This window comes from Oncorhynchus mykiss, chromosome 9 (assembly GCF_057628025.1).
Source record: "Oncorhynchus mykiss isolate SJ-2025 chromosome 9, ASM5762802v1, whole genome shotgun sequence".
NCBI lineage: Eukaryota > Metazoa > Chordata > Actinopteri > Salmoniformes > Salmonidae > Oncorhynchus > Oncorhynchus mykiss.
Window position 1 is genome coordinate 60,154,570 of NC_143030.1, and position 25,405 is coordinate 60,179,974.

The following is a 25,405-nucleotide window of genomic DNA, read 5'->3' on the forward strand; positions in this document are numbered from 1 at the left end:
GTAGCATAGATTGCAAGCTAGCCTGGCTAACTACCTTGCTGGTTAGCTAGTCAGCTAATGTTAACCAAGTGAGCATGTGATGACAGGGCTGCTTGTTTGGTGAAGTGTACTTTTGATTGTTTACTGATTGAAATACGCTGTCGCAAGCTAACCACCATGCACCACCGTCAAACCACCATGCCCACTGAGTCACGTTGGGACTTACGGGCTGAATGACGTTCAATGAGCCGCAAACGAGCACATTTGTTCATTCTATGTATATAATATTTATGCTTTATCGGTGGAATAAAGACTGATCCAAATATTTCTGTGAAAGGCTAATAATCAGTCGATAATATCAGCCAACCGATTTATCGGTTGGGCTCTACAAATGACACAGCATTTTTGAACTCATTTAGAGCAGAGCTAGGAAAGTAGCAAAACATTTTTTTTTCAAAAACACCTGAAAGAGATTTACCAAAACTGCAAAAATACAAGGGACTAGTATATTCATATTTTGCCGTTCTTGCAAATCCCTTTCACGTTTTGTTTGTTAACATATGTTAAGACTGTTAGTAAACAAAATAGCTGCTCATCATCAATATAGATGTTGTAGTAAAGTGATTCTCCTGTGGGGAACAATGCCCCCTCTGCTGGAAAGCCACGTGGGGTCTCTTCAAGTCAGATTTCAACACCAGTGTGACAACTCAGCTGCAGAGAGGTCACGCAAAGATCAATGGAATTCTGTCAATTACAGAATTGCAGTATAGAACCAAAGCGTCAATGAAACGCCCAGCAGACAGCTGCAGTGCATGAAAAATGAACTGAACTGACACACTTTTAGCTAATGTCCGACTAGGCTCAATTTTACTATGGCCACCATCACTTTTCCCTGTAGAGTCACATTAAAACGTGCCCATTAAAACCTAAGAGGCTAGGTACTCACATTCAAGTATTAGATGGGCTCACTAAGCATTCACCGAGGAGTGGAGCTGTCAATGAGTGCTCAGTGCTCACCATGTGGTCTTTTTCTTTCGACAGCTTGTGTTCACACATTCATTGCCGGGGATTGAACACAGGCTAATTTAATAGTCCAATGCACAAAGATAAGCTCCCAAAGAAACGGCTCAGTGTTCACCTCCTAAAATAAAAGCTAGAATACCTTACATACAGTGGGCACTATTAGGCAGAAACTACAAGAACTCCTTAAATGACTATAAACATAGAATTGATAAGTCAGACTTCATCAAACTAGGTAAAACACAGGAGCACTGACCTGAGCGACTAGAGAGGGGTCTGTGGATCCATTTCCTCTGAATTAGAAAATACAGTTTCCAGACAAAATCCCCCAAGGTCTGTGAGAAAAATAGTATTCTCCTCTCTCCTCTGCCTAACACTCCTTTTGGTGGCTCTCTTATTCTTTCAACCCCTCAGGTGCAGTAATGTCTCTCTTTGTACCGGTTCGGTAGTGATGCCAAAGAGGTGAGTGGTGTTAGTTAATGTTTAACATACTCATGGGGTCAGCAGTGCAAACTCCAGGATTGGCGTGGGCAAAGGAGAGAGGTCCACCAACATATGAGATGTGGCCCACAAATGTGCTCATAACACAGGGAGACGCAGTACAAATGTTCTCATAACATCCTGACATGCAATTGCATTAATCAAAATAAAAAGGACCATGAGCAAGGAAAGGCTAGGTAGTGAAACCGCAACAGTTAACAGACCAGCCTTTAAAACAAGAGTATGTACTTGACATTCACTTAAGTGTGGAAATAATTACATAAACACAGTAAGTAAGTAGGATGTGTGGACAGATCAAAGTTAGCATTATATTAACATAATGCAGCGTAACGGTATTATGGTGCTCCGATAGTTACGGTGAGATGGCTTTCAACCAATATTTGGCAAAGTAAAACTTACATTCTAGCTGAATAAGCCCCTTTGATTTAGATTTTTTTCTATGGAATCGGCTATAAGCTGGAACAGCCCACATGACATTGGAATGTTGTAGGTTAGCAGAACCATGTTCTGAAATGTCTGAAGAGTTTAGCTCTGCTTGCCGTGTGCACTGAGCCACCGACCAGTACGTTGTTACATCACCTGACCAATGGGAGTAGGGCCTACATAAAAAAATTCACTTGACAGGAAGGTTTGGATTTTATTACAGTACTGCATTTCAAAAACAAACAGGCGATGGAAATTGTCGGGGAGTGCACTTAACCTCAAGACAAGACATGGCAGATGAGCCCTTCAAAAGAGAATCATCAGGCTATGCATCTCTATTAAACATACTGGTAGCGACATATGACCTTGGGAAACGCCACATTGTCTGTACAGCACCGAGACCTCAAGTTTGTGAGGGGGTTGAGGAAACTATACATTAAGTTCTCCTCAGCTAATAGGGGTGGACTCAACAAGAACATTGAGATTATCAACTTGGTTAAGAAGGGGAACAGATTAAGATCTGAGCTAGCTTTGTTCCCTGCCAAATCTTCATGTTAGGCCAAAAAAAAAAGTGCCAAGCGTAACATATTAGCCTGTTGAATAAAAAGGTGCCTAATATGGCAGTAATAGCCCTACATGCAACATGAGAAGATTTATGATTAGGAACACATTCATCTTCACTTCAGCCACTCAAAATAAATTAGTTTAAGAAATTCCCTTCATTTTAGATCTGTAGATTATTGAACAATTACTAAATTGGTTGAGAGTTAGGGTAAGCGTACCTATTAACCCTTGTGTGGTGTTCATGTTTTTGTTATTCACCCAATGTTCGCAGGTCTGACGGACCCACAACATTATTGGGTTTTTAAAACAATACAGCCATAACAATTTACGTAAAAATACTTAACTTAGATGTTGACTTAAATTACAAGCAATATAGACAGCTTACATGGTTACTATTTGCCATTTAACTCTGCTAGATCACATTTATTAATAAAAGCGCTGTTTGAAAAAACATTGGTGGAATAAATCATGATATCATGAACAAATATAAATGAAACAAGGTTTATCACTATTGATGTTTGTTGCGTTGAAATGAACAAATTGGAAGGACAAACTGTACATACAGTATTTTATGATTTTTTTTTTTTAAGTGCCATTGAACACAAATTAAGGCAGAGGGACAGAATTTTACTGTGTGTGTGTTGCAAATGTATTTCTTGCACTTGATGCATGTGTATTGTGTCTTCCTGTCCTTCTTGGGTCCACACACATCACAGCGCTTCTTCTTATTGCTACCGGCTGCAAACTAGAATAATGAACACTTCGTTGAGGAATTTTACTCTCTCTCACACACACACCAGGATAGGAGAGTCAGACACACACACACACACACACACACACACACACACACACACACACACACACACACACCATATAATTCACATTTACTTCCAGTATTGGAGTTGTTGGTTCTGTGGGTCGGGCAGATGGGTCACAAGCATCCACCTCACGATGGCTGCAGAAGCTGGGGTCCTTGGGATATGCTGCCTCCCCTGGATTTGAGGTCTTACCAATGCCTTGCCCAGCTCCTCGAGAAAGAGACATTTTCTCTGGAGCTCCCCTCTGTTCCAGTCTGTGTTCAACACCTTCCAGATGACAAACGCGTTGTACGGTGAGATGTCCAAGATGTTGAAGAATATCACAAGTGGCCAGTGCAGGGTTTTCCTTCTTTTGCAGCGGTAGCCAGTCACCAGCTTGTCTAAATTGTCCACCGCTCCTTTTGTGGCATTGTAATCCATTATGATTTCTGGTTTTTGATGTTCCTGGCCACAGATTCTCCCATCACTATGCAGAGTACTCACGAGTACCACATTCATGCCTTTCTTTGGCACGTGTCGGCCGTGAACACAAATTTAGAGGAATTGATAAGCCTGTTCCGTGTATTTAATAGCTGAGGTGGGAGCTCTGGCTTGTTTTTTCGTACTCTTCCTACCATCATCAGCTTCCTCTTGAGGAGCTCCTGTCCCAGCTTGTGCAAAGTAAAAAATTAAAAAGTTATTGCATGTGATGTTGTGGCAACGGAGTCCCTGTGTCACATCCAGGACAACCTGCATCCTTTGGTTCTTCTCAGGGGCTCCTCCATCTGGCTTTCCCGTATACACTTGGAAGTTCCACGCATATGATGAAGCAGCATCACAGGCAGCCCAGATCTTGATTCCATATTTTGCTGGTTTAGACAGTACGTACTGCCTGAAGGGGCACAGGCCCCTAAATAGCATAAGCTGTTCATCAACAGTAACGTTGGGCCCAGGGTTGTAAAAAAGGGGAAGGCGGTCTAACCACTTGTCCCACACTGACCTGATTGCAGCTAGCTGGTCTCTCTGCCGCCGAGCTGGTCTGGTGTCTCGGTTATCGAAGAGGATAATACTGGAAATAATGTGGAGGTTTTCCAGAGACATTGTTGCACTGAAAAGTTCTCTGCCAGCTTCTGCATCCCACAGGGATTCTGTAGATTCCCCATTGGATCTGAAAACACCAGCAAGGACAAGAACCCCAAAGTATGCATGTAAATTAATTTGGCCCATCGCTCTCCAAAAACACACCGTCCCTCCAAATTAGTGCAGTGCAGAATGATTTTTGGGATGGTGTCTGGGATGAACAGTTCAAAAGAAGACATTATGTCCTGCACATGAGTAATCGCCATCCGCGTTGACCCTGGTTGTATCCTTATCACATTGGCAGCAATGCGGGGTGGCTCATTCCTTCAGCAAGAAGACCATTACATTTCACAATTTTTTGACATCCATATTTCTCCTCCTGTAGGCTGTTGATGAGCTGGTTACTGTCGAGCTGGTACTGGGGCTGGCTGCTGACGGGATGGTCCTGGGGCTGGCTGAGGGTCAATCTCCTTCCATCTCACTTTCAGACTCCGAAGTGACAGAGACATGATCCTCATATTTGGAAAATTCAGAGGCAGAGATTATTTTTGCCATACTGATTGTGGTAAGGAGCCACACATGCTAAGCTATTTATTTGTTGTCCCTCCCTCAATTTGCACCTGGCTGGGGTAGAGTGGGAATGTACAGCATTTCTTTTTTTTCTTCTTTTTTACAATGTATCAACATAATATATTGTAATAACATTGTGCAGGTTCCCGCAAGTCATTGTGTAGTTTCACACACTACAAAGGGTAAAGATTCTGAGAAAAGCGGGAGACCGCACCAATAACCTGCCTATGTTGAAACAGCCGGCACAGGGTTTTCACCTACACACACACTTTTATTACCCTCGGATCCATTGGACCTGAACACCACATATGTATTATAAATGTGCAGGGAGGTGCACAGTGTGCACTCAATGAAAATGTGTTATTTTGCATGTTCTTCACAGAAGATGAGCCAAGGCCAATGTGTCTCAGATTAATCATTTTTTGAATTGTATCATTTTCCTTTTAGTAATAATTGGATATAGGTCCTACAGACCCAAACAAGGGTTAAGCCCACTTCCATTTTTGGATTTAAAAAACTAAAATATAGGAACAAATATCTGCTGTTTAATGTTTCAACTTATTCATCTGGTTATTATATCCATAACTGGTTATTATAATAATAAGCCAATCAGAAGTTATTAAGTTACTGTTCATTGGTTAAGTTCCCAGTAATGGCCAATTTCAAAGATGAAAAAAATTACATTAAAAATTTAAAAAAAACTTAAGGCGACCCTCAGATACACATCAGATACTTTCTCAGATATGTGATCATACTTGGTCAAATTAAGAGATTCATGTACTGATACTGTAAATTCTCATGACAGCATATTTCATGAGCATGTATTACTACTTCCTGCCAATTGAAAATATGGGTTTTTCATACCTACATATATCACACAGTAGCAACATAACTTGGTGAACTACAACATATCAGGCATTCACAGCTACTTTTTTGTTAGTAATTTTGAACCTTGCATTGTTATACATAGATTCCATTTTGTAAATTTGACATTTCTCAGGTGGGCTTAAATGGTACAGGAACACAAAAAGCACTCCCTCTATACAGAATGTAAATGACAAAATACATATTTTTCAATACTAACTTTGCATAATATTGTAATCCATAGTGTATATTTATACCCTAAACCATTGGTTTCCAAATATTTTATGAGTAGACTGCTATTCTATATTTGTCACCATAAAAATCACTCCTATTAAGCCCTGTTTGCATTGAAACACATGTCGATAGTGTATGATATCCCTAATATTTCAATGAACATGAGCTTAAATACTGTATCTTTACCAAGATTAGAAACAATTAGGAAAAATGTGAAACCTCTGTAATCTATCCAAGACTGGGTGGACAGGTAGTCGATGCAGTGGGAAGAATATGATCAAGTTAGAGGGACAGAAGACCTACAAGTGAGGGACAAAAATGCAAACAGGTGAGGGACAAGAGACAGCTACTCATGCACTTTTGGGTGGGGGCATCGTCATATTGTTGTCCTTCATTCATCCAGGTGATTTTCTGTTGTTGATTTAGCACCGGTACCTTTTTAATACACATTAAATAGACTTTAGGAAGACAAGTTGGACTAATTAAGAAGAAAACCAGTACAGCAAATGTGAATCACCTTCCAGATAATTCATTTAAAGTTATGGTCTTTGTTGCATGGCTTCTTATCCACAGAGCGCCCGTGTGGGTACAGGGTTGTGTTCTGACCAAGCAACAGACCAACACCGTTCTACTAATCAGGTCTTGATTGAAGTCTGATTAATTGAGTCAGGTGTGTGTGTACTGGTTAGCAAGAACAAAAGCCTAAGTCCACATTGGTCTCTGTGGATACGATTGGACACCCTCCTCTCATAACTGCTACTTTCATGATTAACAGCAATGATCAGTTTATTTGAATAACTTTGGGGAGATTAATATACATTTGGATTATATTAATCTCCCCATAAGAAATATCAGTTTGCAAGTTTTGAACATTTGGAAATTACAAAAAAAAAAAATATATTTAAGAGGTTGGCTTATTTGGAATATCTATGGTCTTAATGGGTACATTCAGTACCTATTAAGTTCAATCCAGACTTATATATACACACACAGTGCCTTGCGAAAGTATTCGGCCCCCTTGAACTTTGCGACCTTTTGCCACATTTCAGGCTTCAAACATAAAGATATAAAACTGTATTTTTTTGTGAAGAATCAACAATAAGTGGGACACAATCATGAAGTGGAAGGACATTTATTGGATATTTCAAACTTTTTTAACAAATCAAAAACTGAAAAATTGGGCGTGCAAAATTATTCAGCCCCCTTAAGTTAAGGCACTGTACATACATACATCATAAAACTAAGTCATGACTAATGTTTCATTTTATTTCCACTTCTCTTAAAAAAATATTATTATAAAAAAAATGTTAAATAGGGCTGTACCTTAGAAATGTCTAAACTTACATTTGGGTGGGCTTTAAAGGTACTTAGCTATAATATTATTATACCTCATTTAGGTTATGTACAGCTATAGGGCATGGGATGTACATGATGCAATGGACATCAGATGGGCATTTGGGTTACCATGGGGAGATGGGCCTGGGAAAGCTTTTTGCTACTTGAGGCCCCTCATCGCTCTCGTTGGCCCAGAGTCCTTGACAGTTGAAACAGTAGCTCCGTCATTGATCATATTTTTCTCTAAATCTTATTTTCCTCTAATAGTGGTTTGGCGGTTTGGAACTGAATGGAGTGGTGACAAGGTTACACTGATCTTTCCAGTAGTAACCTATGGGATGGTCTGCAGAATGCATTTTAGATTTGGAGACAAGAGAGACATGGAATCAGAAGTTGATATAGGTTTGAATATACATCAAACTGACAACAAATGCGTAAGAGACAAAGAAATCCAGTGATTGAGCGGAGAGGTGCTGAGACAAATAACATTCCTTGGGAAGAAAAATTGGAACATATGCTTCAAAACTGTTTTGATCACACCGACTGAGAAATGTTCCGGGTTGCCTCAGAACAGTATCGACATATACAATGACTCGGTGACTGAGTTAGCCAAACCATGGATATATGGTAGCATTTGCACAAAACTGAAAGCGCGAACCACTGTATTTAACCACGACAAAGTGACTGGGAACGTGGGCGTGTACAGACCAGCTATGACCCCCATAAGGCAAGCAAAAAGGCAAAACAGTACAGGGCCAAAGTGGAGTTGTAATTCATCGACTCAGATACAAAAAGTATGTGACAGACTCCATACAATCACGGATTAAAATGGGAAAGCCGGCCAGGTTGCGGACACCTCGTTACCAGACAAGCTTAACATCTTTGCTGCTTCAAAGAAAAAAAGGCCACCCCTGCTCACGAAAACTGTGAGCTCTCGTTCTCCGTGGCCAATGCGAGTAAGACATTGAAGTGCAATAACCCTTGCATGGCTGCCGGCCCAGACAGCATCCCAAGCCGCATCCTCAGAGCATGTGCAGACCAGTTGGCTGGAGTGTTTAGACATATTCAATCTCTCCCTATCCCAGTCTGCTGTCCCCACTTGCTTCAAGATGCCCACCATTATTCCTGTACCCAAGAAAGCAAAGTTAGGGGCCTCCAGAGTGGCGCAGCTGTCTCAGGCACTGCATTGCAGTGCTTAAGGCATCACTACAGACCCGGGTTCGATCCCAGGCTGTGTCACAAATGGCCAAGGGTTGTCTGGGTTAGGCCAGCTGGGAATTCCTTGTCTATTCACACTCTAGTGACTCATGGTGGTCCAGGCGCCTGCAAGCAAACTTCGGTCGCCAGATGGACTGAGTTTCCTCGAACACATTGGTGCGTCTGGCTTTCGGGTTAAGTGAGCAGTGTGTCAAGAAGCAGTGCGGCTTGGCAGTGTTGTGTTTTGACCTTTGCCTTTCCCGAGCCTGTAGGGGCGTTTCAGCAATGGGACAAGGCTGTATGGGGGGGGGGGAATAAAGCGAAAGCAAAGAGGCAAAATAATTACAATTTAGCATTAACACTGGAGTGATAGATGTGCAGGTAGAGATACAGGGGTGCAAAATAACAATAGGATAAGTAACAACATGGAGATAGTAGTTGGGTGTGCTATTTACAGATTGGCTGTGCACAGGTAGTGATCGGTAAGCTGCTCTGACGCTTAAAGTTAGAGAGGGAGATAAGACTCCAGCTTTGGAGATTTTTGCAATTCATTCCAGTCATTGGCAGCAGAGAACTGGAAGGAAAGGCAGCCAAAGGAAGTGTTGCCTTTGGGGATAACGAGTGAAATATACCTGCTGGAGCATGTGCCACGGGTGGGTGTTGCTATGGTGACCAGTGAGCTGAGATAAAGCGGGGCTTTACCTAGTAAAGATGACCTGGAGCCAACGAGAGCATGCAGGTCGCAGTGGTGGGTAATATATGGGGCTTTGGTGACAAAACAGATGGCACTGTGATAGACTTCATCCAGTTTGCTGAGTAGAGATGTTTGAGATGTTTCTACAACTAGGAATTCACCTGTGGTAAATTGATTGGACATTTGGAAAGGCACACATTGGTCTACAAGACCTCACAGTTGACAGTGCATGTCAGAGCAAAAACCAGGCCATGAGGTTGAAGAAATTGTCCAGAGCTCAGAGACAGGATTGTGTTGTGGCACAGATCTGGGGAAGGGTACCTAAAATAATTCTGCAGCTTTGAATGTCCCCAAAAACAGTGGCATCCATTCTTAAAATGGAAGAAGTTTGGAACCACCAATACTCTTCCTAGAGATGGCCACCCAGCCAAATTTAGCAATCAGGGGAGAAAGGCCTTGGTCAGGGAGGTGACCAATAATCTGTTGGTCACTGACAGAGCTCCAGAATTCCTCTGTGGAGATGGGATAACCTTCCAGAAGGACAACAATCTCTGTAGCACTCCACCAAGCACGCCTTTATGATAGTGGCCAGGCGGAAGCCACTCCTCAGTAAAAAGGCACGTGACAACCCACTTGGAGTTTCCCAAAAGGCTTCAGCAATGTGTACAGAAAATAATTAGGTTGAACAATGTCTAGCTACAGATTCATACATCATCTTTGGAGAAGGGGAGGCTTGTGCCCTGAGATAAGTGACTGAGTGAGTGAAACAGTCGCGCGTGCCTGTCTTTGGAAATGAGAGGGGATTGTCCTAGTCTCTGCAGCAGGCTCAACCAATACCCCGCCCGCTTCATTACAGACAGAAGAACTAGCCAATAGCTGTTTGGAGCACACAACGCTTCACACGGTGAAAGAGATGCGTGTTGACAGCTGAAAATAACTTTGTCGATCACTGATCATTACGAAGAATTCTCCATATCCGTTATAATACTCATTTTGTCAGAGTACTCAGCACACCCTTAGTTAATACTACTGTACAGAAATGCAGCTGATATCACAGTAATAACAGCAGAAAACACCAATTTATGGGACATCTAGTTGACAGAGGCTAGAGGATATGAAAACTCAAGTGATGTTTGTTTTTGGCAGGCATAGGGCTTACATGGTCATTTCAATAATCGTGTTACAACGATTATGATGAAGACCATAATGAAAACAAGTCATAATCTTTAAGTTTTCTGAACTTAATTAAAGACTAACTTTAGCCAAAAAGCAGTTAACTTACACCTGGTACACATGTAACACCCGATAAAAGGAGAGAAGGAAAAAAGGCAGGTTTTTTTTGTATGAAACAGCTGCAGCTGTGCAGTGTGGTCCATTTCTCATGGTAACAGACACTTTCTAACATGAGGAAACTTTGTTGTTCCTTGTTCAGCAAAGTTTTGTAGCAAACGAGTATCATGAAATTCATGCACCAAAAACAGGGCACACTGACAGTCATGAGCAGGAGTGAAAATGTGTGTTTTGGGGGGGGGAATGGACTATTCTAATTATTAAAAATGGACTATTCTAATGATTTTTTATTTAAGTAGGCAAGTCAGTTAAGAACAAATTCTCATTTACAATGACGGCCTAGGAACAGTGGGTTAACTGCCTTGTTCATGGGCAGAATGACAGATTTTTTACCTTGTCAGCTCGGGGATTCAACCTTGCAACCTTTCGGTTACTGGCCCAACACTAACCACTAGGCTACCTGCCGCTGGTGACCGTGGTCATTTGACAGACAAATCACCGCCATCCAAAATTCCATGACTGTCACAGCCCTAGGCAGACAGGGGTAGAGTTGGTTGCACTGAAGTAACCGTCTGGGCCAAGACAGAGGTGGTTACAAAAACAAACAAGGGAAAGTTAATCAAATAAATGTGGGTTTAACCAAACAAAGTTGTGGCTGCACTCAGCAGTCTACAACAGATGCTGCCTCCATGGAGCAAACCAAACGGTCACGCCTCTCCTAATGCTTTACCACCGTCAGGACCCCCCGAGCCCCTTAGTTCCAACTGTCAAATTACCCTCAATATCTCCATGTTGTCATTGATTGCAACCATACTGATCTCAGGAACACTGGCCTCCAAAACATACTTAACACAATTCATCCCAAAAGATTCACCTCATATCTGTCCACATCAGACTGTTTGGCAGAAAATGTGACCTATTTAGATAGCATTTTGTGAGCTAAGGTGTGCTGGTCTTTTTGTGTGGTGGGGAGGCCAAAAGCAGAAGATAACCTCAACAGGTAGGCCTATGCAACTCTATCCCATCTTCTGTTCCGACCAGGAACAGTCAAAAGGCAACATATTTATCCTCCATTTTGTCCACATCTGAATGAACAGATACTGGCAAGGAAATTGAGGAAAGCAGTTTCAGGCCTAGACAGTCATATGTGGGTACTTTAATAACACAAGAAACATATCAGCAGAGTGCACCCACATAGTAGGCATGCTTGACTACAAACAACAAATCAGCACATCCAAATAGTGCCCATACAAATGCATAAGCTAGGCCAGCCTATACCTTCATTGAGTCATGCAGATTCTTGCCACCCGACTCAGTCACCTGACTCGTTGTCTGGTAGACAAAGTGTGAAGGAAGGCTAATTAATTCCATCTGAATTGCTGCAAATGCTGTTGTTGAAAGTAATGATGGCAATAATACCTTAACTATCACCACAATTGATCATGGGAGCACTGTGATGAGTCCTCCGGTCTACGAGGCCAAGCATGTAGACCCCCCCCGCCAGGCAAGGGTGACGATCAACCAAGAAAACTGGTGCCATTGACTGAAGGAGTGGGGTGCTAGGAGATTGCCTAGCTAAATGATGACATCAGTCTGATAACAAGCAAAACAAAGATCAATATGAAGCTCTCATGGAAATGATCTCCGATTTGCCAGTGCAGCTCACTTGAAGGAATTCATTAGAAATTCACTAATTTTCCTAAAATAATGAAATAGAAACAAGAGTAGGGATAGGAAAATGTGGAAGAAAAAATATCTTGGAAGAAAGTGTAGAAAAAAGTTAAGTGGTCATGCATATGATAGTACTAAGTGTACCATACCTCACTAGCATACAGGCTAGCATAGGAATAGGTATCAGGGCAGAGTGGGTCACCTTAGTCATCCAAAGCCCCTCCTTCCTACTCTCCATCCTCTACTCCTTATGCACCATATCCACAGATCACATGACATTTACAGTGCCTTCGGAAAACATTCAGACCCTTGACCCTCACATTTTGTTACAGCCTTATTCTAAAAATGGACTAAATAGTCTACAATCTACACACCACACCCCATAATGACAAAGTGAACAGGTTTAGACATTTTTGTATTAAAAATAAAAACAGAAATATGTTATTTACATAAGTATTCAGACCCTTTGCTATAATACTCAAAATTGAGCTCAGGTACATCTTGTTTCCATAGAGTTTCTACAACTTGATTGGAGTCCACCTGTGGTAAATTCAATTGATTGGACATAATTTGGAAAGGCACACACCTGTCTAAATAAGATCCCACAGTTGACAGTGCATGTCAGAGCAAAAACCAAGCAATGAGGTTGAAGGAATTGTCCATAAGAGCGCCGAGACAGGATTTTATAGAGGCACAGATCAGGGGAAGGGTACCAAAAAATGTCTGCAGCATTGGAGGTCCCCAAGAACAGGGTTAGGGCCTCCATCATTCTTAAATGGAAGAAGTTTGGAACCACTAGTCAGACCTTAATAGTAAAGTGGCCAGACGGAAGCCACTCCTCAGTAAAAGGCGCATGACAGACCACTTGGAGTTTGTCAAAAGGCACCTAAAAGGACTGACCATGAAACAAGATTTTTCTGGTCTGATGAAACCAAGATTTGGCCTGAATGCCAACCCTCACGTCCCTCACGTAGAGGTCGACTGATTAATCGGAATGACCGATTAATTAAGGTCGAGTTCAAATTTTCATAAGTCATTTTTGGACGCCGATTATATTGAAATCCACGAGGAGACTGCGTAGCAGGCTGACCACCTGTTATGTGAATGCAGGCAGCAAGGAGCCATGGTAAGTTGCTAGCTAGCATTAAACTTATCTTATAAAAAAAAAAAATCTTAACATAATCACTAGTTAACCTAGTACTATCATCAACCATGTGCAGTTAACTAGCTTGTCCTGAGTTGCATATAATCAATGCGGTGCCTGAAATCTTTTCACTTCTCTTGCGTTCAGTGTAAGCAGAGTCAGGGTATATGCAGCAATTTGGGTCGCCTGGCTTGTTGCAAACTGTGTGAAGACCATTTCTTCCCAACAAAGACAGTAATTCATTTGCCAGAATTTTACATAATTCTGACATAACATTGACGGTTGTGCAATGTAACAGCAATATTTAGACTTAGGCTTGCCACCCGTTCGATAAAATACATAACTGTTCCGTATTTCACTGAAAGAATAAACGTTTGGTTCTCAAAATGATAGTTATCCGGATTTGACCATATTAATGACCTAAGGCTCGTATTGCTGTGTTTATTATATTAAGGCTATGATTTGATATAGCAGTCTGACTGAGCGGTGGTAGGCAACAGCAGGCTCGTAAGCATTCATTCAAACAGCACTTTCCTGCATTTGCCTGCAGCTCTTCGCAATGCTTGAAGCACAGCGCTGTTTATGAATTCAAACCCATCAACTCCCAAGATTGGGCTGGCAATACTACAATACTATAAGAACATCCAATAGTCAAAAGGTATATGAAATACAAATGGTATAGAGAGGAAGTCCTATAATAACTACAACCTAAAACATTTTAACTGGGAATATTTTAGACTCGTGTTAAAAGGAACCAACAGCTTTCAAATGTTCTCATGTTCTGAGCAAGGAACTTACCATTAGCTTTTTTTCTTCACATGGCACATATTGCACTCACTTTCTTCTCCAACACGGTTTTTGCCTTATTTAAACCAAACATGTTTCATTATTTGAGACTAAATTGATGTTATTTATATATTATATGAAGTTAAAATAATTGTTCATTGAGTAGTCATTATTACACTTTTTTTAAATATATATTTTTAAATAAATTAAGCCTTTATTTTGGTCCTCCAATAAATCGGTATCATCGTTGAAAAATCATAAAAATCGGTCGACCTCTAGTCTGGAAGAAACCTGGCATCATCCCTACGGTGAAGCATGGTGGTGGCGGCTCTGGGGATGTTTTTCAGCAGCAGGGACAATTAGACTAGTCAGAATCTAGGCAAAGATGAACAGAGCAAAGTACAGAGAGATCCTTCATTAAGTCCTGTGAGCTCTGGAGCAGGTTCTTAGACCGGGGTGAAGGTTCACCTTCCTACAGGACAACGACCCTAAGCACACAGCCAAGACAACACAGGAGAGGCTTCGGGACAAGTCTCTAAATGTCCGAGAGTGGCCCAGCCACAGCCCTGACTTAATCCCGATCAAACATCTCTGGAGAGACCTGAAAATAGCTGTGCAGTGATGCTCACTCATCCAACCTGACAGCTTGAGAGGATCTGCAGAGAAGCATGGGAGAAACTCCCTAAATAAAGGTGTGCCACGCTTGTAGTGTCTTACCCAAGAAGACTCGAGGCTGTAATCACTGCAAATGGTACGTCAATAAAGTACTGAGTAAAGGGTCAGAATACTTATGTAAATGTGAGTTCAATTTTATTTTAATGACAAAGCAAAAACTGTTTTTTAGAAATGTTTGCAAATGTATTATGGGGTAATGTGAATATTGAGGTGAAAAAACGATGTAATCCATTTTAGAATGAAGCTGTAAGGGAACAACATTTGGAAAAAGTCAAAGGGTCTGAAAACTTTCCGAATGCACTGATCGCTATACTTACTCCATGGCGTTTCTATCAGAGAAAGCCAGCAGGCATTAGCCTACATATCAAACACAGCTGAGAAAACGGTACGACAGGGAGCGATTCAGGTCAGTGAGTGGTATGCTGGGTAATTATGGGGCAATTCCACAGTAAGAGTGACAGTCTCAGATCTTTCACTTTAAAATGTCTAACAAAATCCAATGATTTCCAAGTTAAGCCATACAACTCAGTGGGAATTGTTAAAAGTAAGCATTGTGCATAGAGTTACGGGTTCTTTAACTTTGCAATCATTGGTTTTTGTTTGACAGATTTTAAAGTGAACAATCAGTCTCAGTGTCACTCTATAACGGTGGAATTGCCCTATGATATCACACACCAGAAAACTTCAAGCGTGAGAGTAGTATGATTTATAGCCAATCAGCTAACTAATCAGAAACTTTTGTTAATCCAAATTGCGATCAATGTTTAGGCTATGCATATCTGAGTGTCTAGCCATGTCGTACTGGCCGTTTACAGTAGGTTTGGTAAAGGGGCAAAAGGCCACGGACTCTATCTTCATGTACTTTTTGGAAGGAAATGGTTGTGATTGGTACTCCAGATAAAAAGCTGTTCCGGGCAGTTTAAAAATGGTGAAAAGTAGCACCCTAGAGGCAGAGAGCTCCTCGAGGCCCAGGGAGACAAAATGTATACAGGCTCCCCACCGAGCTTAGGGTCATTGTCCTGTTGGAAAGTAAACCATCACCCCCCAGTCAGAGTGCTCTGGAGCAGGTTTTCATCAAGGACTTTCCTCAATTCATCTTTCCCTCGATCCTGACTAGTCTCCCAGTCCCTTGCCATTATGGGGTATTGTGTGTAGATTGAATTGTTATTTAATCCATTTTAGAATAAGGTTGTAACGTAACAAGGCTGTAACGTGCACACCGAGAGCCTTTAGAAATTATTCTTATTCCACATGTTACAGCTTGAATTCAAAATGGAAAAAAATATATTGTCATTATGGGGTATTGTCACCCATCTACACACAAAGTGAAAACATGTTTTTAGAAATGCTTGCAAATGTATTGAAAAATGAAAGAAATCTAATTTACAAGTATTCACACCCGAGTCAATACTTTGTGGAAGAACGTTTGGTGGGCATTACACTGTTGAGTCGTCTTGGGTACGTCTGCATCAGCTTTGCACATTTGGATTTGGGAATTTTCTCCCATTCGTCCTTGCAGATTTTCTCAAGCTCTGTTAAGTTAGATAGGGAGTGGCAGTAAACAGCAATCTTCAAGTCTTTCCATAGACTTTCAAATGGGATTCAAGTCCGGGCTTTGGCTGGGCCACTCAAGGACTTTCACATTCTAGTTCTGAAGCAATTCCAGCATTGCTTTGGCTGTATGCTTGGGGTCATTGCCAAGACAATGTTTTTTTGTTGTTAATTTATGATGATTGGTACCCGTTATCACAAACCAGTACTAATTACACTGATTTTAATTGCGGCAGAAAAAAGATTCAACTTCATTTAAACACAGATTCACAGCCCTACTGTAGCCTTGAGGGAAAAATGTATAGGGTTGAAGTGGGACAGGGAACTTCAGAGACAAAAAGCTGCAGTATGGCAAAAAAGTATTTGGTCAGCCACCAATTGTGCAAGTTCTCCCACTTAAAAATATGAGAGGCCTGTAATTTTCATCATAGGTACACTTCAACTATGACAGACAAAATGAGAAAAAAAAATCCAGAAAATCACATTGTAGGATTTCTAATGAATTTATTTGCAAATTATGGTGGAAAATAAGTATTTGGTCAATGACAAAAGTTTCTCAAAACTTTGTTATATACCCTTTGTTGGCAATGACAGAGGTCAAATGTTTTCTGTAAGTCTTCACAAGGTTCACACACACTGTTGCTGGTATTTTGGCCCATTCCTCCATGCAGATCTCCTCTAGAGCAGTGATGTTTTGGGGCTGTTGCTGGGCAACACAGACTTTCAACTGCCTCCAAAGATTTTCTATGGGGTTGAGATCTGGAGACTGGCTAGGCCACTCCAGGACCTTGAAATGTTTCTTACGAAGCCACTCCTTCGTTGCCCGGGCGGTGTGTTTGGGATCATTGTAATGCTGAAAGACCCAGCCGCGTTTCATCTTCAATGCCCTTGCTGATGGAAGGAGGTTTTCACTCAAAATCTCACGATACATGGCCCCATTCATTCTTTCCTTTACACGGATCAGTCGTCCTGGTCCCTTTGCAGAAAAACAGCCCCAAACCATGATGCTTCCACCCCATGCTTCACAGTAGGTATGGTGTTCTTTGGATGCAACTCAGCATTCTTTGTCCTCCAAACACGACGAGTTGAGTTTTTACCAAAAAGTTATATTTTGGTTTCATCTGACCATATGACATTCTCCCAATCTTCTTCTGGATCAACCAAATGCTCTCTAGCAAACTTCAGACGGGCCTGGACATGTAATGGCTTAAGCAGGGGGACACGTCTGACACTGCAGGATTTGAGTCCCTGGCGGCGTAGTGTGTTACTGATGCTAGGCTTTGTTACTTTGGTCCCAGCTCTCTGCAGGTCATTCACTAGGTCCCCCCGTGTGGTTCTGGGATTTTTGCTCACCGTTCTTATGATCATTTTGACCCCATAGGGTGAGATCTTGCGTGGAGCCCCAGATCGAGGGAGATTATCAGTGGTCTTGTATGTCTTCCATTACCTAATAATTGCTCCCACAGTTGATTTCTTCAAACCAAGCTGCTTACCTATTGCAGATTCAGTCTTCCCAGCCTGGTGCAGATCTACAATTTTGTTTCTGGTGTCCTTTGACAGCTCTTTGGTCTTGGCCATAGTGGAGTTTGGAGTGTGACTGTTTGAGGTTGTGGACAGGTGTCTTTTATACTGATAACAAGTTCAAACAGGTGCCATTAATACAGGTAACGAGTGGAGGACAGAGGAGCCTCTTAAAGAAGAAGTTACAGGTCTGTGAGAGCCAGAAATCTTGCTTGTTTGTAGGTGACCAAATACTTATTTTCCACCATAATTTGCAAATAAATTCATAAAAAATCCTACAATGTGATTTTCTGGAAAAAATAATTCTCATTTTGTCTGTCATAGTTGAAGTGTACCTATGATGAAATTACAGGCCTCTCTCATCTTTTTAAGTGGGAGAACTTGCACAATTGGTGGCCGACTAAACTTTTTTGCCCCACTGTAAGTGCCCGTCTCAGAGGAGAGGGGAAAAATAAGAGAGCCTACAAACCAAGGATCTATAAAGTCCTGTGATCTATAAGTGGCTCTAAACCTTGAGGAACTCAGGTGTGCCACCAATCCTTTCCTGATCTTGTTATATATTTTTTTACTTCACAGGAATGCCTGTGGAATTTTGACTTGGGACGCACATGTCGGTACATTTTTCAGCCGACTAACCGACCCTCATTAACCAGTCAACAAATGGTTAAACGTTTTCCAAACAGTAAAATGACGAGACCAACAGAAAATGCTATGCATGCATACTTGGAACTGACATTGGGTGACGCACTGATAGCCTATGCACTCGAATGGAGAATGGGATGCAAGCTTAAATTACGAGTTGAGAAAAGAAAAAGTAATTAAAAAAAAAATCATAGCCGTTACAGTTTAATACACGATTGCATTTAGAATTGCTATTTGTTGCAAATGATTGGGCTTATAAAAGCACGTTTCACTCCAAAACCAGCTGACAGGTGATGGGTAATGAAAATATACGCACCAATTTAAACTAAATTACACAAATTAAACCTATAGACGATAAGCATAACCAGTCAAATGTAATTTCGGCGGCTAACCGATTATCGGTTAACATCCCTACTTGGGAGCACTAGCGCCGCTCAGATAATACATTTTAAAATTTCACAGATTTTAAACATGTGCCATTTTTTACTTCTGAAAACCATTAGCACAGGCAAGTCTGATTAGGCATACCACAGCCTTTGCCATAGAAACAAACAGAGCATGGCTTTGTGCCTGTGGTTGCACCTTCACAATACAGAAAACCGCTTGTCTGTAGCTCAAACCATTCAAAACTTCTTTTTTTTTTTAAATACCCATTTTACTGGAGCTACATTTTCTTTCTGGCTCAGAAATTCAGCACAAAATAAATGAATGGCATAATAAAAAAATAGTGGGGATATGACAGCAGTCACCAATAGTCAATTATTTATATGTAGGACACCACAGTGAATGTCTGTTTCCAGGCGTCATGGTCACGTTTCTTAGTCATCAAAATGAAGGTAACACGTGATCTCTGAAGCAATCCCGTGACATGGTTTCTCCAAATAAAGGTATCCAATACATCTGATCAGAAGCTCTCCATATACACGCTCTTTCCACCGAATGCTCCACATACACACAGGATTGAAATGAATGCTTCCAGCTCATCAACAGACAGATCCCAGGCAGTGTTTCAGACGCAGTTGTCCCTGATGTGCTGTAGCATTGTCCATCTCACATAAACAATGAAAGCTGGTGAGTGCGTTGCTGATGTTTTTTGCTTAAGAGGTGTAGGGCCTGACATTTTGTGCTGATAATTGTCCCGTAACATTGTCACCGGCTTGTTCTATCCAAATGGTGCCGTCCCTTCCCCTCTCACCGTTTCATTTGGGTGGTGGAGCGGGGCCCCTGCTCAGTGTGCACCGTTCTGGCTTTTTTGCTCTTCAGGCTGAAGCCCAGAATCAGAAGAATAATCAGAGATGTCATGATTAATTTCTTTCCCACTATCCAAGTAGTTTTCCTTCAGCTCTTGTAGCAGCGCTAACCTAGCATGTGCATCCATTCGTCTTGGTCTTCTTGACATGGTAAATTGTGCACGCTCTCACTGTGTACTCCCAAGTAGGCCAGAGTAGACTGTTAAAACGGCTTGGATTTGGTGGACTGAGATAGGGTACATACCATTTTGAGATTATAATTAGAAAATTAAAAAGCAGAACAGCCCACCATGTTCTTCATTCACAATTGGTGATTACATAACTATGTATTGTTCACTTCCCCTCGCTCATCAACTCACCCATCATACTTCACTTCATTCATTTCATCTGTTGAGATACATAAATTAAATTAGTGGCGGTATAGTTTAGGTTCAGTTGAGGCAACTTGGGAGAAGGCGCAGATCGGCCCTACTGTCGGGAAGCGGGGCAATGAGGGAAAACCTTTTTTTTTTTTTTTTAAATGACATACCCTCCTAAAACTTGTTATAACTCCAGTTCTGTTTGTGATATTAACATTTAAACAGCAGCGTGTTGAAATATTTAGGAAAAGTCAAGGACAGAGGGGGTCATGACTTTAAAAATGGCAGAGAAAATGTTTCATAATCATGAGCAGTCAGAATGACTGCTTTAGTGGTTCTAGTGTTAAAGGGGTAGACATAAATTAACCATCATGAGTATAAGAAACTATGAAAATATTTCTAATAAATCATATTTAAATATTTTTTTAATTCTTAGAAAATAGATGATTTGCAGTAGGTCTGTAATTGGCTTGGAGCACTTTGCTTTCCACTCACTTTGTAGAGTTCACCTAATATTAACCCTTCCTGGTGTCAGGTGTCCAAACCCACATCTTCAGCAGACACACACCACCACTCCATCTGCTCAGGGATTCAGCCAGCCCTGAATCTCCCTCCACACATCTCCACCATTGCAAAAAGAACAGGAAAAAAATATATTCCACCACGCAACCCTGGCATCAATTAATGATAAAAAAAGAGATGTGGAAAAAAGGTTTACACGCAACAAAGAAAATGACTCATCCATCGCTGCCTGCTACATCCGTTTAAGAAAAAAAACAAATCTACAGGCTGTTCCAGAAACTGACAGCGAGGAAGAGCGTGAGTGAGTGAGCGAGCGAGTGGGTGAGTAGACAATCATGCCAGCGCAAATGCAGCCCACAGCTGAAGTCAGGGGAGGAGATTTATAGCAAAACGTGGAAGAGGGCAAGTGGGGAAAGCACATAGATGCCACTAATTCAAGACCCACTTGCTGCACTTACCACACTTGTCTAGGACAGCAGAAAAAGACCTCACACACAGCAAGAGTCAGAGTTCATTACTGTACAGTGTGGGAGGTACCTGCAGGGAAAGCTACTCGGCTCCACACAGCCAAGCCCCAAACTACACATACACACTGGTGGATCCAACCACTGCTGTCTGCCATGGAGTCAAATAATTCTCTATCACTGAATTATCACAGAGGATTTAAATCAGATTGACCAATCATAATTTTAAAAATCATAAATCAGATCACAGTAAAACATCTGTTTGAACAGTGAACAGTGAATATCTGATTGCAAAATCTGGTACACCACCTCTATCCAACAGAAGTGTAAACAACAAGGCCTTATGGACAGAATGGGCACAGCAGCAAACAGCTACATTGTCCCTCCAGTCCAGAGAGGAGCTGGATGTTTCTCTGTATTCCTCAGCCAGGCATGAGTCGCTCCCACATGAAACCTACGTGAGGGAGGAAAAACAACAACCAAGCCCATATGGGGAAAATAATGAGAGAGAGCGGGAGAGAGGCAGTTCCGAAAATCATTACCTCACTCTTATTTGGTGTTGGCTTAGTTCGTTTCTCCCTCCCACCCTTACTCAGGGAAACGACGGATTGTCTGTGTTAATGCAGCAGCAGTACACAGGAGAAAAAGGCACAGTTTTGTTGGCTCTTGGCTGGTACTGCAATGGGGGAGTGTGCTGCAGCCTACCATTCACATCATCCACTACTACTGCACCACCATTACACTACTGCTGTAGCCTACATCTACTAAAGCTGACCAGGCCCAGCTGGCACACAGGACAGAGTTATGAGTGCAGATCCATTGAAGGATTTCAATTCCTGGCTAAGGGAAATTAAAGGAGTAGTTTACTATTTTACAACATGTTAGATGTTTCCTCACCCTGAAAGTAGGCTATGAGAAAGAAGAAATTCTGCTCCATAGATTGGTTCTTTAAACCGCCACTACAATATGCAGCTAAAAATCTAAAATGGCAGTGGTGGGGGCCTGAAATCACCTGTGACCACAATCACTGGAAATCAACTTCATATTTGGTTTGATGTTACTTAAAGGTGATTTGGCCATTTTAAAGCTTCAATATGTCAACCTGACCAAATTCCCATAGAAATTAGTGTTATAGATCTGTTACGAGCACTATTTCTATTCTTCCCGTTCTTAAGTTTAGTTTTTGCGTCTTTTACACCAGTTTTAAACCGCTGAATAAACAAAATATTTTTGGTTATGGAAAGCATATTTCACAGCGGTTTAGACAGTACAATGATTCTCCACACTATACTTGCTTGTTTTGTCACAAACTGAAATTAGGCAAACTATTAGAACTTTTGTAACCAGGAAATGGAGTGATTTCTGCATTTTGAATCAAATAATAAATACGTGTTCACATGCTCCTATCATTACCATTTCATTTTAGGTAGCGGTAGCTAGAGTTAGCTGAAGTTTGTAGTGAATTTTTTAAGAAAACCGAACCATGGATTACAATTTCTCCCGGCCCATAGATGTTCCTCACCCTGAAAGTAGTCTAACATCATGTAGTAAAATAATGAACTACTCCTTTAAAATACCGAAAGGGGGTTAAATAGGGAAAATGTAATAACATACCATGCTTTTTTTTTGCATTTAATTGTGATAAGGTAGGAAGCAACACATGAAAATGGTTTTGGAAATTTGTTTGGTACAAAACTCAATGCTACCTCTGTACAGGCTGGCTAGCTAGTTAGAAAACATAGCTACATACAATAAAACCAAAGTCAGTATCAGCATGTGACGTTGGTAGCTAGCTGTAAAATCCCTGAAACACACTGCACTATCAACTTAGGAGTTACATTCTCACAATTTTGAATCTGGTAGAGATCATGTGTTTAGCTCAAAACTGAGTTGCTGAGTTTGCAATGGAAACGTGCAAAGGGCAAGAACCCGCTGGCAGGGAGCCGAGGGGAAAACTGCTTTGCAGTATTAAGGGTATTAATCTGACGGCACATACTCTGTCATGACGATATAGACTGATGGATGTGTTCTAGACAAGTATGCCCATACCATCTATTGGCTGATTTGGCGATCTGGAGTGCAGGTTATCGTTTTAAAGGTATTATAACATGTGATAATGTGTTCTCTAGCGAACAAGTAGCCTTCCAAAATGTCAGAAATTCTAAGCACAAAGATAGCCCTATCCCACCAAAAATATTTGCTCTGCCATCTGACTGTACAACACATTTTCTTTATATTTGCAGGGGAGGGTCGGGCCTCAGATTTTCACTTTATCACATATTGTCGGGCGGTTGCCGAAAGAGGGTTATTACCAATTGCGGGAAGGTAAACAAATAGCTGACCCGTCACTACTGTGCATGCCTACCACTCTCAAAGAAGCAAGTCCCTCAGATCTTAGACCAGTCAGTCAATTCACTTTTGTTATAGTCAGTATGACTTGACGACTACAACTAGGGATATTACAATTTGACAATCTTTAAGACACTTTGTCCATTAAAATGCAACAACAAAAAAAATCATAGTGCAGCTGCGCTGCTGCCTGCAATGGCTTGGGCCCAGTGGAGGCTGAGGGGAGGACGGCTCATAGTAAAACTGCAGGAGCGAATGGCATCAAACGAGCGGCGTAGCCACAGGTAGGCCTGGGTGTTTGAAAAGTGTGTGCCAGAAAATAATTTGGCTCAATCTACCGATATCTTCCAGAATGAGACATTAACAGGTGGCACCAGGATAGAAACAATGGCAAAAGCCATCACAACCACAAATGCCACGTTGAGCCAGGCATGCTTGCCTACCCCACAGTCTCCTCTCGTTCTTGATGCTGCGGGCGGGGGTGAACCTGCAGTAGGTCCACCGACAGATTTGTCTGCCGTTGATGGACCAGCCTGTCAACCAAAGCTAGCATAGTTCCCTTCAAGTATGATAAATCACGCTGCTTCTCTTCAAGGTGGACCAGTTTGTGTGGATTGAGTATAGTAAAGCAAAAGATGCAATTTATTGTAAGTTTTGCAGTCACTTTCCTGGGGCAAATGTCAAATTCAGATTTGTACGAGATGGATTTAAAAACTGGAAACTCACAAGAAATGCTTGCTGCAAACATGAGAATAGAAAATTACATGCTAGTGCCCTTGCAAATTGTGAATCCTACAAGGCGACCCATAGGCCTAGAAGTCGTGGGACTGAGTTAAACCAAATACATGGTGATGCAAACATGGATTTCATAGAAAGAAACTGTGCACATGTTAAAGTGGTCATAGATATTGTTCTAATGTGTGCAGAGCAGGATATTCCACTCAGAGGGCATAGAGAAACCGAAGAGGCAATCAACAAAAGGTAACTTTTTAGAAATCTTAAATTTCATCTCAAAGTATGAATCAGAAATACAAAATAGGCTTAATGAGCTACCTCGCAATGCCACACTTATGAGCCCCAAAATTCAGAACGAGTTGCTGGAGTGTGCAGCATCATTGTTACTGTGCAGGATAAAATATGAAGTTCATTCTGCACCTTCTGCGTATTTTGCCATAATAGCAGATGAATGTAAAGAACAATCTAAATTAGAACTTATTGCTGTGTGCATCCGATACATTCATGCTGGAATGATTAAAGAAAGAGCTGTTGGGTTTATGGAAACAGCTGATTTGTCTGCACAAGGAATTTCTCTGAAAATACTTGAAGTGTTTCAACCCCTGGAGTTGGATCCCACTATGTGTGTGGGTTTTGATGGCGCTTCAGTCATATCATACCGCGGCAAAAGTGTTGGGACATGTCAGTACTTTTTTTGACACAGTAAACCAGCTACACACATTTATGAGTGGATCCCACTGACATGCTCTATTCATAGAAGCGCAGTAAGAGTTGCATCCTGATAGAACTTGTATCGAACTAGAAAGATCCACAGATGTACTTTGGAGTTCAAAATGGTTCTTGCAGATTTTTCAGAGGCTTGTGGACAAACCAAACTAGAAGCCAATGCCCTCTTACAACAAAGCCAGAACAATACGTTTTTATTCCTGTTAGTCACGTTTAGCAAATTGTTTGACACTAGTGATTTTGCTACGAAGGGATTACAAAGCTATACATTATCTGTGACGGACTGTATTGGCTTAATTGAAATCCTTAAAAGCAGCTTTTCTACATTCAGAGATAACTCGGGGGAGACTTTGATAAAGTTCAAGCTAACTGAAGAGATGATGATTAAGCACGATATTAGTAATTGGGATGTGAGCGCATCACGGCAGCGAAAACTGTCTGTAGTCAGTGTAGTCACAACTT

The 25,405-nt window shown here is 41.4% G+C and overlaps 1 protein-coding gene across 5 annotated transcripts in view; it reads right to left on the minus strand.

The window, feature by feature from the left end:
- LOC110532402 (vitamin D3 receptor A) overlaps window positions 1-25,405 on the minus strand; it is an 86,046-nt gene that overhangs the window by 47,017 nt on the left and 13,624 nt on the right. The window contains exon 1 of one of the 5 annotated variants that reach the window (XM_021616279.3): window positions 1,256-1,449. The exons of the other annotated variants lie outside the window; for them this stretch is intronic. The gene's annotated coding sequence lies outside the window, so the exon portion shown is untranslated. Of the gene's footprint in view, window positions 1-1,255; window positions 1,450-25,405 lie in introns of those variants that run through there. 5 annotated transcript variants of the gene reach the window in all.